This window comes from Panulirus ornatus, chromosome 3 (genome assembly GCF_036320965.1).
Source record: "Panulirus ornatus isolate Po-2019 chromosome 3, ASM3632096v1, whole genome shotgun sequence".
NCBI classification, from domain to species: Eukaryota; Metazoa; Arthropoda; class Malacostraca; order Decapoda; family Palinuridae; genus Panulirus; species Panulirus ornatus.
The window spans coordinates 1,395,385-1,408,276 of record NC_092226.1 but is presented as its reverse complement, the minus strand read 5'-3'; the positions used below and the strand labels follow the sequence as shown (position 1 = coordinate 1,408,276).

The following is a 12,892-nucleotide window of genomic DNA, read 5'->3' as shown; positions in this document are numbered from 1 at the left end:
GTCTTATCAAGGACCATACGTGTTGTGAGAGTGTGGTCTTATCAAGGACCATACGTGTTGTGAGAGTGTGGTCTTATAAGGACCTTACTGTTGTGAGAGTGTGGTCTATCAAAGGACCATACGTGTGTGAGAGTGTGGTCTTATCAAGGACCATACGTGTTGTGAGAGTGTGCAGGATCGCAGGGTATCATAGTCCGCAGAAGCGTTTCAAAGTTGCTCGTTTGGTTATTAACTTGACCTTGGATAACCCTACTGTAGTTAGTACGCGGAAAGTTCTAAACATTCTGACGCAGGAGCATGTTGTAGCCAGTGTTGTAGATCTTATGATAATGTTGTAGCCAGTTGTTGTAGATCTTATGATAATGTTGTAGCCAGTGTTGTAGATCGTATGATAATGTTGTAGCCAGTGTTGTAGATCTTATGATAATGTTGTAGCCCAGTGTTGTAGATCTTATGATAATGTTGTAGCCAGTGTTGTAGATCTTATGATAATGTTGTAGCCAGTGTTGTAGATCTTATGATAATGTTGTAGCCACTGTTGTAGATCTTATGATAATGTTGTAGCCAGTGTTGTAGATCTTATGATAATGTTGTAGCCAGTGTTGTAGATCTTATGATAATGTTGTAGCCAGTGTTGTAGATCTTATGATAATGTTGTAGCCAGTGTTGTAGATCTTATGATAATGTTGTAGCCAGTGTTGTAGATCTTATGATAATGTTGTAGCCAGTGTTGTAGATCTTATGATAATGTTGTAGCCAGTGTTGTAGATCTTATGATAATGTTGTAGCCAGTGTTGTAGATCTTATGATAATGTTGTAGCCAGTGTTGTAGATCTTATGATAATGTTGTAGCCAGTGTTGTAGATCTTATGATAATGTTGTAGCCAGTGTTGTAGATCTTATGATAATGTTGTAGCCAGTGTTGTAGATCTTATGATAATGTTGTAGCCAGTGTTGTAGATCTTATGATAATGTTGTAGCCAGTGTTGTAGATCTTATGATAATGTTGTAGCCAGTGTTGTAGATCTTATGATAATGTTGTAGCCAGTGTTGTAGATCTTATGATAATGTTGTAGCCAGTGTTGTAGATCTTATGATAATGTTGTAGCCACTGTTGTAGATCTTATGATAATGTTGTAGCCAGTGTTGTAGATCTTATGATAATGTTGTAGCCAGTGTTGTAGGTCTTATGATAATGTTGTAGCCAGTGTTGTAGATCTTATGATAATGTTGTAGCCAGTGTTGTAGATCTTATGATAATGTTGTAGCCAGTGTTGTAGATCTTATGATAATGTTGTAGCCAATGTTGTAGATCTTATGATAATGTTGTAGTCAGTGTTGTAGATCTTATGATAATGTTGTAGCCAGTGTTGTAGATCTTATGATAATGTTGTAGCCAGTGTTGTAGATCTTATGATAATGTTGTAGCCAGTGTTGTAAATCTTATGATAATGTTGTAGCCAGTGTTGTAGATCTTATGATAATGTTCAGCGGACTTCGTTCATCCACCTTGAGGACGTGGGTATGCGCCCAGGTCAGGGTTGTGGTGGGCTGTGGCTCCGTCACGCTGGAAGGGTTATACATGAGGGAGAGAGTATGGGTTATTATCCTGTAGTACAACATTGATGTGAGTGGGAGTGACTGGAAGTGTTATAGTGTGGCGCAGTGTGCAGGTGTGTCACAGGTCATCCTGGACGACCTCGCCTCTCATGTTACAAGCTCAGGTTAACCTGTGACCTGGGAAACATATTTGAGATGAAGAAAATGTACATTTCCCAGAGAGGTGAGGTCGTCGAGTGTGACCTGTGTAGAGAAAGTAAGACATTTATACGAGCAAGTAAAGGTAAACGTATATTGCTGAAAATAACACAAGAAACCCTAGATGGTTCTACAGTTATGTTACAGACAAGAATCATTACCCGGTTAATAGGTCCAGTTTGTAATATATATATATATATATATATATATATATATATATATATATATATATATATATATATATATATATATAATTACAGAATATCAAATGACTTATCTGTATTGATGATCGAAGACACAAGCCATGTCCCGACTCCAGTTTCATTGATATGAGAGGAGAAGTTTCTTCAACATATTGACACAAGAACTGAGGATACACTTTCAGCAATACACGTGAGAATAATAATTGAAACGGCAGGTGTTCCAGATGAGTGTTATGCGTGAACAATGAATGAGGCGACAAATGAGGTAGTTAAGCCCTAGACTGCCCTATTCAGTAAGTCACGTGACACGGGGTAAGTACTAGATGAATGGAAGTTTGCCAATGTAACGCCGATATTCAGAAAAGGTAATAGGTCACTGCCGGGAAATTATCGTCCTATTAGCTTAACGTCCACAGTGGAAAACTTATGGAAACCATCATTCGAGGTAGAATTGTAAACCATTTAGAGAACCACCACTTAATAAACGATCCTGAACATGGTTTCCCATGATATCACTCATGTCTGACAAATGTGCTGGATTTCTTCATGATATAATCAACATGTGTGACGAAAGTAAAGCTGGTGATGTTATCTATCTGGATCTGCAAAAAGCTTTCGATAACGTTCCACATCAAAGATTACGAGCAAAAATGAACTTGCATGGCAATGATGGGGTTGTACTTCAGTGGATAGGAAATTGGTTGGCTGACTGTAAACAAGAAATATGATTAATGGTCAAGCCTCAGACGTAACAAGTGGAGTGCCACAAGGGTCAGTATTGGGACCGGTTCTCTTTCCCATATATATATATATATATATATATATATATATATATATATATATATATATATATATATATATATATATATATATATAATGATTGGTAATGGGAGGCATTACAATATATCAAAATTCGCTGAGGATACAAAGCTGGGAAATTGAATCTACAGATGAAGCTGAAAGCTTACAGCTTCAAACTGACATAAACACAGCTCACGGGTGACAAATGAAAATTATCCTCACTAAGTACAAAGTTGTACATATCGGCAGCAAGCTACGCTATGAATCCTGTGGAACTGCAAAAGGTAAACTTGTGCTTGATAATCTCTGGTGATCTAAAACCAAGTAAACAGTGCACAGAAGCAGTGAAAAGAGGGAGCAAAATTGTTGGATTCATAAGTACAGCCTTCCAATCTGAGTCCAGGGAAATCATCCGTACTCTTAACAATCCATTGGTTCGTCCACATCTTGAATATTGTGTTCAGTTTTGGTCAGCCGACCTAAGACATAACCAGAATGGAACGATCAAGCACCAAGATGATTCCCGGACTGACAAACAAATCCTACAAGACTACATTAAACGACTTGAATCTGATACAATTATTCAAAACGATCAAAGGTGTTGATAATCTTGATCTAACAAGTTAACACCTGATTCGTTTGATTTCGCTCATAGTAACGGATACAAACTCGTGAGCAAACGAATTACCTCGAATGAGGCGAAGTTCTTTTTCATCAACAGGATTGTTAACATATGGAACAATTTGGTAGTTATCGTGGTTGACAACAGTACTGTAAATACGTTTAAGAATACACTTGATAAATACTTCGCTTCAAGTCCACAACCTACATTATATACACCTTAGCCACATTGATAATTTGCAGGTTATTATCTTTGAATTACCTGTCTACCTTCTAACATTTACCACACTAATCTGTGAGTTTCTGATGTCTTACACTATCACAAACAACCTCGGAGGATCAAGTGGTCTGTTGCTATTTGAATTTTTTCTATTTCCTTTGCACAGTTACTACACATGTATTTTTTTGCATTCATATATATATATATATATATATATATATATATATATATATATATATATATATATATATATATGTATATATATATATTTTGTCGTTGTCTCCTGCGTCAGCGAGGTAGAGTAAGGAAGCAGACGCAAGAATGGCCCAACCCACCGAGATACATATGTATATACATACGCGTACACACACGCACATATACATACCTATACATTTCAACGTACACATAAATATACATACACAGACATATGCATATATACACAAGAACATTATATATATATATATATATATATATATATATATATATATATATATATATATATATATTTTTTTTGCTTTGTAGCTGTCTCCCGCGTTTGCGAGGTAGCGCAAGGAAACAGACGAAAGAAATGGCCCAACCCACCCCCATACACATGTATATACATACGTCCACACACGCAAATATACATACCTACACAGCTTTCCATGGTTTACCCCAGACGCTTCACATGCCCTGATTCAATCCACTGACAGCACGTCAACCCCGGTATACCACATCGCTCCAATTCACTCTATTCCTTGCCCTCCTTTCGCCCTCCTGCATGTTCAGGCCCCGATCACACAAAATCTTTTTCATTCCATCTTTCCACCTCCAATTTGGTCTCCCTCTTCTCGTTCCCTCCACCTCCGACACATATATCCTCTTGGTCAATCTTTCCTCACTCATTCTCTCCATGTGCCCAAACCATTTCAAAACACCCTCTTCTGCTCTCTCAACCACGCTCTTTTTATTTCCACACATCTCTCTTACCCTTACGTTACTTACTCGATCAAACCACCTCACACCACACATTGTCCTCAAACATCTCATTTCCAGCACATCCATCCTCCTGCGCACAACTCTATCCATAGCCCACGCCTCGCAACCATACAACATTGTTGGAACCACTATTCCTTCAAACATACCCATTTTTGCTTTCCGAGATAATGTTCTCGACTTCCACACATTCTTCAAGGCCCCCAGAATTTTCGCCCCCTCCCCCACCCTATGATCCACTTCCGCTTCCATGGTTCCATCCGCTGCCAGATCCACTCCCAGATATCTAAAACACTTCACTTCCTCCAGTTTTTACTCCATTCAAACTCACCTCCCAATTGACTTGACCCTCAACCCTACTGTACCTAATAACCTTGCTCTTATTCACATTTACTCTTAACTTTCTTCTTTCACACACTTTACCAAACTCAGTCACCAGCTTCTGCAGTTTCTCACATGAATCAGCCACCAGCGCTGTATCATCAGCGAACAACAACTGACTCACTTCCCAAGCTCTCTCATCCCCAACAGACTTCATACTTGCCCCTCTTTCCAAAACTCTTGCATTCACCTCCCTAACAACCCCATCCATAAACAAATTAAACAACCATGGAGACATCACACACCCCTGCCGCAAACCTACATTCACTGAGAACCAACCACTTTCCTCTCTTCCTACACGTACACATGCCTTACATCCTCGATAAAAACTTTTCACTGCTTCTAACAACTTGCCTCCCACACCATATATTCTTAATACCTTCCACAGAGCATCTCTATCAACTCTATCATATGCCTTCTCCAGATCCATAAATGCTACATACAAATCCATTTGCTTTTCTAAGTATTTCTCACATACATTCTTCAAAGCAAACACCTGATCCACACATCCTCTATCACTTCTGAAACCACACTGCTCTTCCACAATCTGATGCTCTGTACATGCCTTCACCCTCTCAATCAATACCCTCCCATATGATTTACCAGGAATACTCAACAAACTTATACCTCTGTAATTTGAGCACTCACTCTTATCCCCTTTGCCTTTGTACAATGGCACTATGCACGCATTCCGCCAATCCTCAGGCACCTCACCATGAGTCATACATACATTAAATAACCTTACCAACCAGTCAACAATACAGTCACCCCCTTTTTTAATAAATTCCACTGCAATACCATCCAAACCTGCTGCCTTGTCGGCTTTCATCTTCCGCAAAGCTTTTACTACCTCTTCTCTGTTTACCAAATCATTTTCCCTAACCCTCTCACTTTGCACACCACCTCGACCAAAACACCCTATATCTGCCACTCTATCATCAAACACATTCAACAAACCTTCAAAATACTCACTCCATCTCCTTCTCACATCACCACTAATTGTTATCACCTCCCCATTTGCGCCCTTCACTGAAGTTCCCATTTGCTCCCTTGTCTTACGCACTTTATTTACCTCCTTCCAGAACATCTTTTTATTCTCCCTAAGATTTAATGATACTCTCTCACCCCAACTCTCATTTGCCCTTTTTTTTCACCTCTTGCACCTTTCTCTTGACCTCCTGTCTCTTTCTTTTATACATCTCCCACTCAATTGCATTTTTTCCCTGCAGAAATCGTCCAAATTCCTCTCTCTTCTCTTTCACTAATACTCTTACTTCTTCATCCCACCACTCACTACCCTTTCTAATCAACCCATCTCCCACTCTTCTCATGCCACAAGCATCTTTTGCGCAATCCATCACTGATTCCCTAAATACATCCCATTCCTCCCCCACTCCCCTTACTTCCATTGTTATCACCTTTTTTCCATTCTGTACTCAGTCTCTCCTGGTACTTCCTCACACAAGTCTCCTTCCCAAGCTCACTTACTCTCACCACCCTCTTCACCCCAACATTCACTCTTCTTTTCTGAAAACCCATACAAATCTTCACCTTAGCCTCCACAAGATAATGATCAGACATCCCTCCAGTTGCACCTCTCAGCACATTAACATCCAAAAGTCTCTCTTTCGCGCGCCTGTCAATTAACACGTAATCCAATAACGCTCTCTGGCCATCTCTCCTACTTACATAAGTATACTTATGTATATCTCGCTTTTTAAACCAGGTTTTCCCAATCATCAGTCCTTTTTCAGCACATAAATCTACAAGCTCTTCACCATTTCCATTTACAACACTGAACACCCCATGTATACCAATTATTCCCTCAACTGCCACATTACTCACCTTTGCATTCAAATCACCCATCACTATAACCCGGTCTCGTGCATCAAAACCACTAACACACTCATTCAGCTGCTCCCAAATCACTTGCCTCTCATGATCTTTCTTCTCATGCCCAGGTGCATATGCACCAATAATCACCCATCTCTCTCCATCAACTTTCAGTTTTACCCATATTAATCGAGAATTTACTTTCTTACATTCTATCACATACTCCCACAACTCCTGTTTCAGGAGTACTGCTACTCCTTCCCTTGCTCTTGTCCTCTCACTAACCCCTGACTTTACTCCCAAGACATTCCCAAACCACTCTTCCCCTTTACCCTTTATATATATATATTTTTTTTTCATACTATTCGCTATTTCCCGCAATAGCGAGGTAGCGTTAAGAACAGAGGACTGGGCCTTTGAGGGAATATCCTCACCTGGCCCTCTTCTCTGTTCCTTCTTTTGGAAAATTAAAAAAAAAAAAAAATATATATATATATATATATATATATATATATATATATATATATATATATATATATATATATATATGTATATTTTCATACTATTTGCCATTTCCCGCGTTAGCGAGGTAGCGCCAAGAACAGAGAACTGGGCCTTAGAGGGAATATCCTCACCTGACCCCCTTCTCTGTTCCTTCTTTTGGAAAATTAAAAAAAAACAAGAAAGGGGAGGATTTCCAGCCACCCGCTCCCTCCCCTTTTAGTCACCTTCTACGACACGCAGGGAATACGTGGGAAGTATTCTTTCTCCCCTATCCCCAGGGATATATATATATATATATATATATATATATATATATATATATATATATATATATATATATATATATATATATTCTTTCTTTTTCTTTCTTTTAAACTATTCACCATTTCACGCGTTAGCGAGGTAGCGTTAAGAACAGAGGACTGGGCCTTTTTTTGGAACATCCTCACCTGGCCCTCTCTGTTCCTTCTTTTGGAAAATTAAAAAAAAATATATATATGTGTGTGTGTGTGTGTGTGTTTCATGTGTGTAAATTATCATATATGTATGTAAAGACACTTTAAGTATTATATTTGTTTACATGTCAACATGAAGCAATAGTGAGTGTTATGTTCTCTACTGTTGGCAGGAGTTGTGTTGTGGTGAAGACGACCAGGTGGAGGCGGCGCCCATACTGAGGTAAGCCAGTTGTCTTACGTTCACTTGCCACGCTAACTGTGCTCAACCTTGCCATGGCTCTATGTAGGAGCGAACCTGTGCAGTAGGACTGTACCCCAACCTGAGCTGACTGTGCAGCAGGACAGTATAGGATCCTAACGTTGGTCTGCTAAGGATGTAGGATTTTAACCTGCTGGTGTAGGATTATAACCTGCTGGTGTAGGATTATAACCTGCTGGTGTAGGATTATAACCTGCTGGTGTAGGATTATAACCTGCTGGTGTAGGATTGTAACCTGCTGGTGTTAACACGTGCGCCACACCTCGCCTTATCTCTGATGATAGCTATTCTTTTTCTTTCATACTTGTTTGCTTTTTCCCGCGGTAACGAGGTAGCGCTAGGAAAAGACAACAAAGGCCACATTCGTTCACACTCAGTCTTTAGCTGTCATGTGTAATGCACTGAAACCACAGCTCCCTTTCCACATCCAGGCCCCACAAAACTTTCCATGGTTTACCCCAGACGCTTCACATGCTCTGGTTCACCCTAGACCATATGAATAATGATTATGACAATAATGATAATAATAATAATAATGATGATAATGAGAATGATTATTATTATTATTATTGTTTTTATTATTATAATTATCATTATTACTATTATTATTGTTGTTGTTATTATTATTATTGGTAATAATTGTGATTTTGATAAGATATTGGCAATAATACAATGACAGCTATAGTGTGAGCGCGCGAGTCTGAAGGCTTGATTATCGTACCCTGGCAACGTACCATAACACACGGGTCGCCTCCTATCATTATTTACTGGATTATTATCGGCAAAATATGTGAGCTTGTTATATTGTTGGTTATGGGTGGTGTGTGGAGGATTAACTGAGTCCAGATGGAAGGCAGGAGAAGGCGGGAAAGCTGAATGTCTGAACCTGAAATTCGTGCTTGCCTCCTACTGATTCTGTACCCGCTGTACGTGTGTACTACGTACACCCAACATTGTACGTTGCTCTCTCTCTCTCTCTCTCTCTCTCTCTCTCTCTCTCTCTCTCTCTCTCTCTCTCTCTCTGGAGTGTTTGAGCTACATTTTGAATTAACAAAAATAGTTGTCTGCTACCTTATTTATCTGAAACTTAAAACCGAGTGAATTAACCGTAATGATCCTTATTGCTTCTTTATTTGGCAATACAAATAATGCTGGCGTGTGTTTCCCGTGCCACGTGATATTATACACGGTATTGTAGTATTATACACGGTATTGTAGTTTTATATTATACACGGTATTGTAGTATTATATAAACACGGTATCGTACGCACGCACTGGAGATTGCCAGGGCGCGATAATGACACCTTGAGCCTGGCGACCATACTCGTGATATTCTGATGAATATTTATCTTTGTTGTTGTTGTTGTTGTTGTTTTGATTAATTATCTCGTATGCTTTCATAACAACGGTTTATTATAATCAGGAATTTTCCTTAATTCCTCATGTTCATTATCAATACATTAATGATAATGTTAGTCAGTACCAGTATAACTTTCAGTAGTAATACCACTGATGTACCAGCAGTGTCATGCTCATTTTCATTTATCTTTACATCAATTTCGTAATTTTCTTAAACATGAGCATCGTATCATTAACACATTATACTGATGGATATTAACGGTAAACACGAGTTTTGATTATGTATGCAATAATAATAATTTTTTTATTTTTTTTTTTTTTTTGCTTTGTCGCTGTCTCCCGCGTTTGCAAGGTAGCGCAAGGAAACAGACGAAAGAAATGGCCCAACCCACCCCCATACACATTTATATACATACGTCCACACACGCAAATATACATACCTACACAGCTTTCCATGGTTTACCCCAGACGCCTCACATGCCTTGATTCAATCCACTAACAGCACGTCAACCCCGGTATACCACATCGCTCCAATTCACTCTATTCCTTGATCTCCTTTCACCCTCCTGCATGTTCAGGCCCCGATCACACAAAATCTTTTTCACTCCATCCTTCCACCTCCAATTTGGTCTCCCTCTTCTCCTCGTTCCCTCCACCTCCGACACATATATTCTCTTGGTCAATCTTTCCTCACTCATTCTCTCCATGTGCCTGAACCATTTCAAAACACCCTCTTCTTCTCTCTCAACCACGCTCTTTTTATTTCTACACATCTCTCTTACCCTTACGTTACTTACTCGATCAAACCACCTCACACCACATATTGTCCTCAAACATCTCATTTCCAGCACATCCATCCTCCTGCGCACAACTCTATCCATAGCCCACGTCTCGCAACCATACAACATTGTTGGAACCACTATTCCTTCAAACATACCCATTTTTGCTTTCCGAGATAATGTTCTCGACTTCCACACATTCTTCAAGGCTACCAGAATTTTCGCCCCCTCCCCTACCCTATGATCTACTTCCGCTTCCATGGTTCCATCCGCTGCCAGATCCACTCCCAGATATCTAAAACACTTCACTTCCTCCAGTTTTTCTCCATTCAAACTCACCTCCCAATTGACTTGACCCTCAACCCTACTGTACCTAATAACCTTGCTCTTATTCACATTTACTCTTAACTTTCTTCTTTCACACACTTTACCAAACCCAGTCACCAGCTTCTGCAGTTTCTCACATGAATCAGCCACCAGCGCTGTATCATCAGCGAACAACAACTGACTCACTTCCCAAGCTCTCTCATCCCCAACAGACTTCATACTTGCCCCTCTTTCCAAAACTCTTGCATTCACCTCCCTAACAACCCCATCCATAAACAAATTAAACAACCATGGAGACATCACACACCCCTGCCGCAAACCTACATTCACTGAGAACCAATCACTTTCCTCTCTTCCTACACGTACACATGCCTTACATCCTCGATAAAAACTTTTCACTGCTTCTAACAACTTTCCTCCCACACCATATATTCTTAATACCTTCCACAGAGCATCTCTATCAACTCTATCATATGCCTTCTCCAGATCCATAAATGCTACATACAAATCCATTTGCTTTTCTAAGTATTTCTCACATACATTCTTCAAAGCAAACACCTGATCCACACATCCTCTACCACTTCTGAAACCACACTGCTCTTCCACAATCTGATGCTCTGTACATGCCTTCACCCTCTCAATCAATACCCTCCCATATAATTTACCAGGAATACTCAACAAACTTATACCTCTGTAATTTGAGCACTCACTCTTATCCCCTTTGCCTTTGTACAATGGCACTATGCACGCATTCCGCCAATCCTCAGGCACCTCATCATGAGTCATACATACATTAAATAACCTTACCAACCTGTCAACAATACAGTCACCCCCTTTTTTGATAAATTCCACTGCAATACCATCCAAACCTGCTGCCTTGCCGGCTTTCATCTTCCGCAAAGCTTTTACTACCTCTTCTCTGTTTACCAAATCATCTTCCCTAACCCTCTCACTTTGCACACCACCTCGACCAAAACACCCTATATCTGCCATTCTATCATCAAACACATTCACTCCATCTCCTTCTCTCCTTCTCACATCACCACTACTTGTTATCACCTCCCCATTTGCGCCCTTCACTGAAGTTCCCATTTGCTCCCTTGTCTTACGCACTTTATTTACCTCCTTCCAGAACATCTTTTTATTCTCCCTAAATTTAATGATACTCTCTCACCCCAACTCTCATTTGCCCTTTTTTTTCACCTCTTGCACCTTTCTCTTGACCTCCTGTCTCTTTCTTTTATACATCTCCCACTCAATTGCATTTTTTCCCTGCAGAAATCGTCCAAATTCCTCTCTCTTCTCTTTCACTAATACTCTTACTTCTTCATCCCACCACTCACTACCCTTTCTAATCAACCCATCTCCCACTCTTCTCATGCCACAAGCATCTTTTGCGCAATCCATCACTGATTCCCTAAATACATCCCATTCCTCCCCCACTCCCCTTACTTCCATTGTTATCACCTTTTTTCCATTCTGTACTCAGTCTCTCCTGGTACTTCCTCACACAAGTCTCCTTCCCAAGCTCACTTACTCTCACCACCCTCTTCACCCCAACATTCACTCTTCTTTTCTGAAAACCCATACAAATCTTCACCTTAGCCTCCACAAGATAATGATCAGACATCCCTCCAGTTGCACCTCTCAGCACATTAACATCCAAAAGTCTCTCTTTCGCGCGCCTGTCAATTAACACGTAATCCAATAACGCTCTCTGGCCATCTCTCCTACTTACATAAGTATACTTATGTATATCTCGCTTTTTAAACCAGGTTTTCCCAATCATCAGTCCTTTTTCAGCACATAAATCTACAAGCTCTTCACCATTTCCATTTACAACACTGAACACCCCATGTATACCAATTATTCCCTCAACTGCCACATTACTCACCTTTGCATTCAAATCACCCATCACTATAACCCGGTCTCGTGCATCAAAACCACTAACACACTCATTCAGCTGCTCCCAAATCACTTGCCTCTCATGATCTTTCTTCTCATGCCCAGGTGCATATGCACCAATAATCACCCATCTCTCTCCATCAACTTTCAGTTTTACCCATATTAATCGAGAATTTACTTTCTTACATTCTATCACATACTCCCACAACTCCTGTTTCAGGAGTACTGCTACTCCTTCCCTTGCTCTTGTCCTCTCACTAACCCCTGACTTTACTCCCAAGACATTCCCAAACCACTCTTCCCCTTTACCCTTTATATATATATATTTTTTTTTCATACTATTCGCTATTTCCCGCAATAGCGAGGTAGCGTTAAGAACAGAGGACTGGGCCTTTGAGGGAATATCCTCACCTGGCCCTCTTCTCTGTTCCTTCTTTTGGAAAATTAAAAAAAAAAAAAAAATATATATATATATATATATATATATATATATATATATATATATATAT

At 39.8% G+C, this 12,892-nt stretch overlaps 1 long non-coding RNA gene across 1 annotated transcript in view; it reads left to right on the top strand.

Annotated features, from left to right (window-relative positions):
• The window catches only part of LOC139759979 (uncharacterized), a 246,397-nt gene that overhangs the window by 21,786 nt on the left and 211,719 nt on the right, over positions 1-12,892 (top strand). The window lies entirely within an intron of this gene.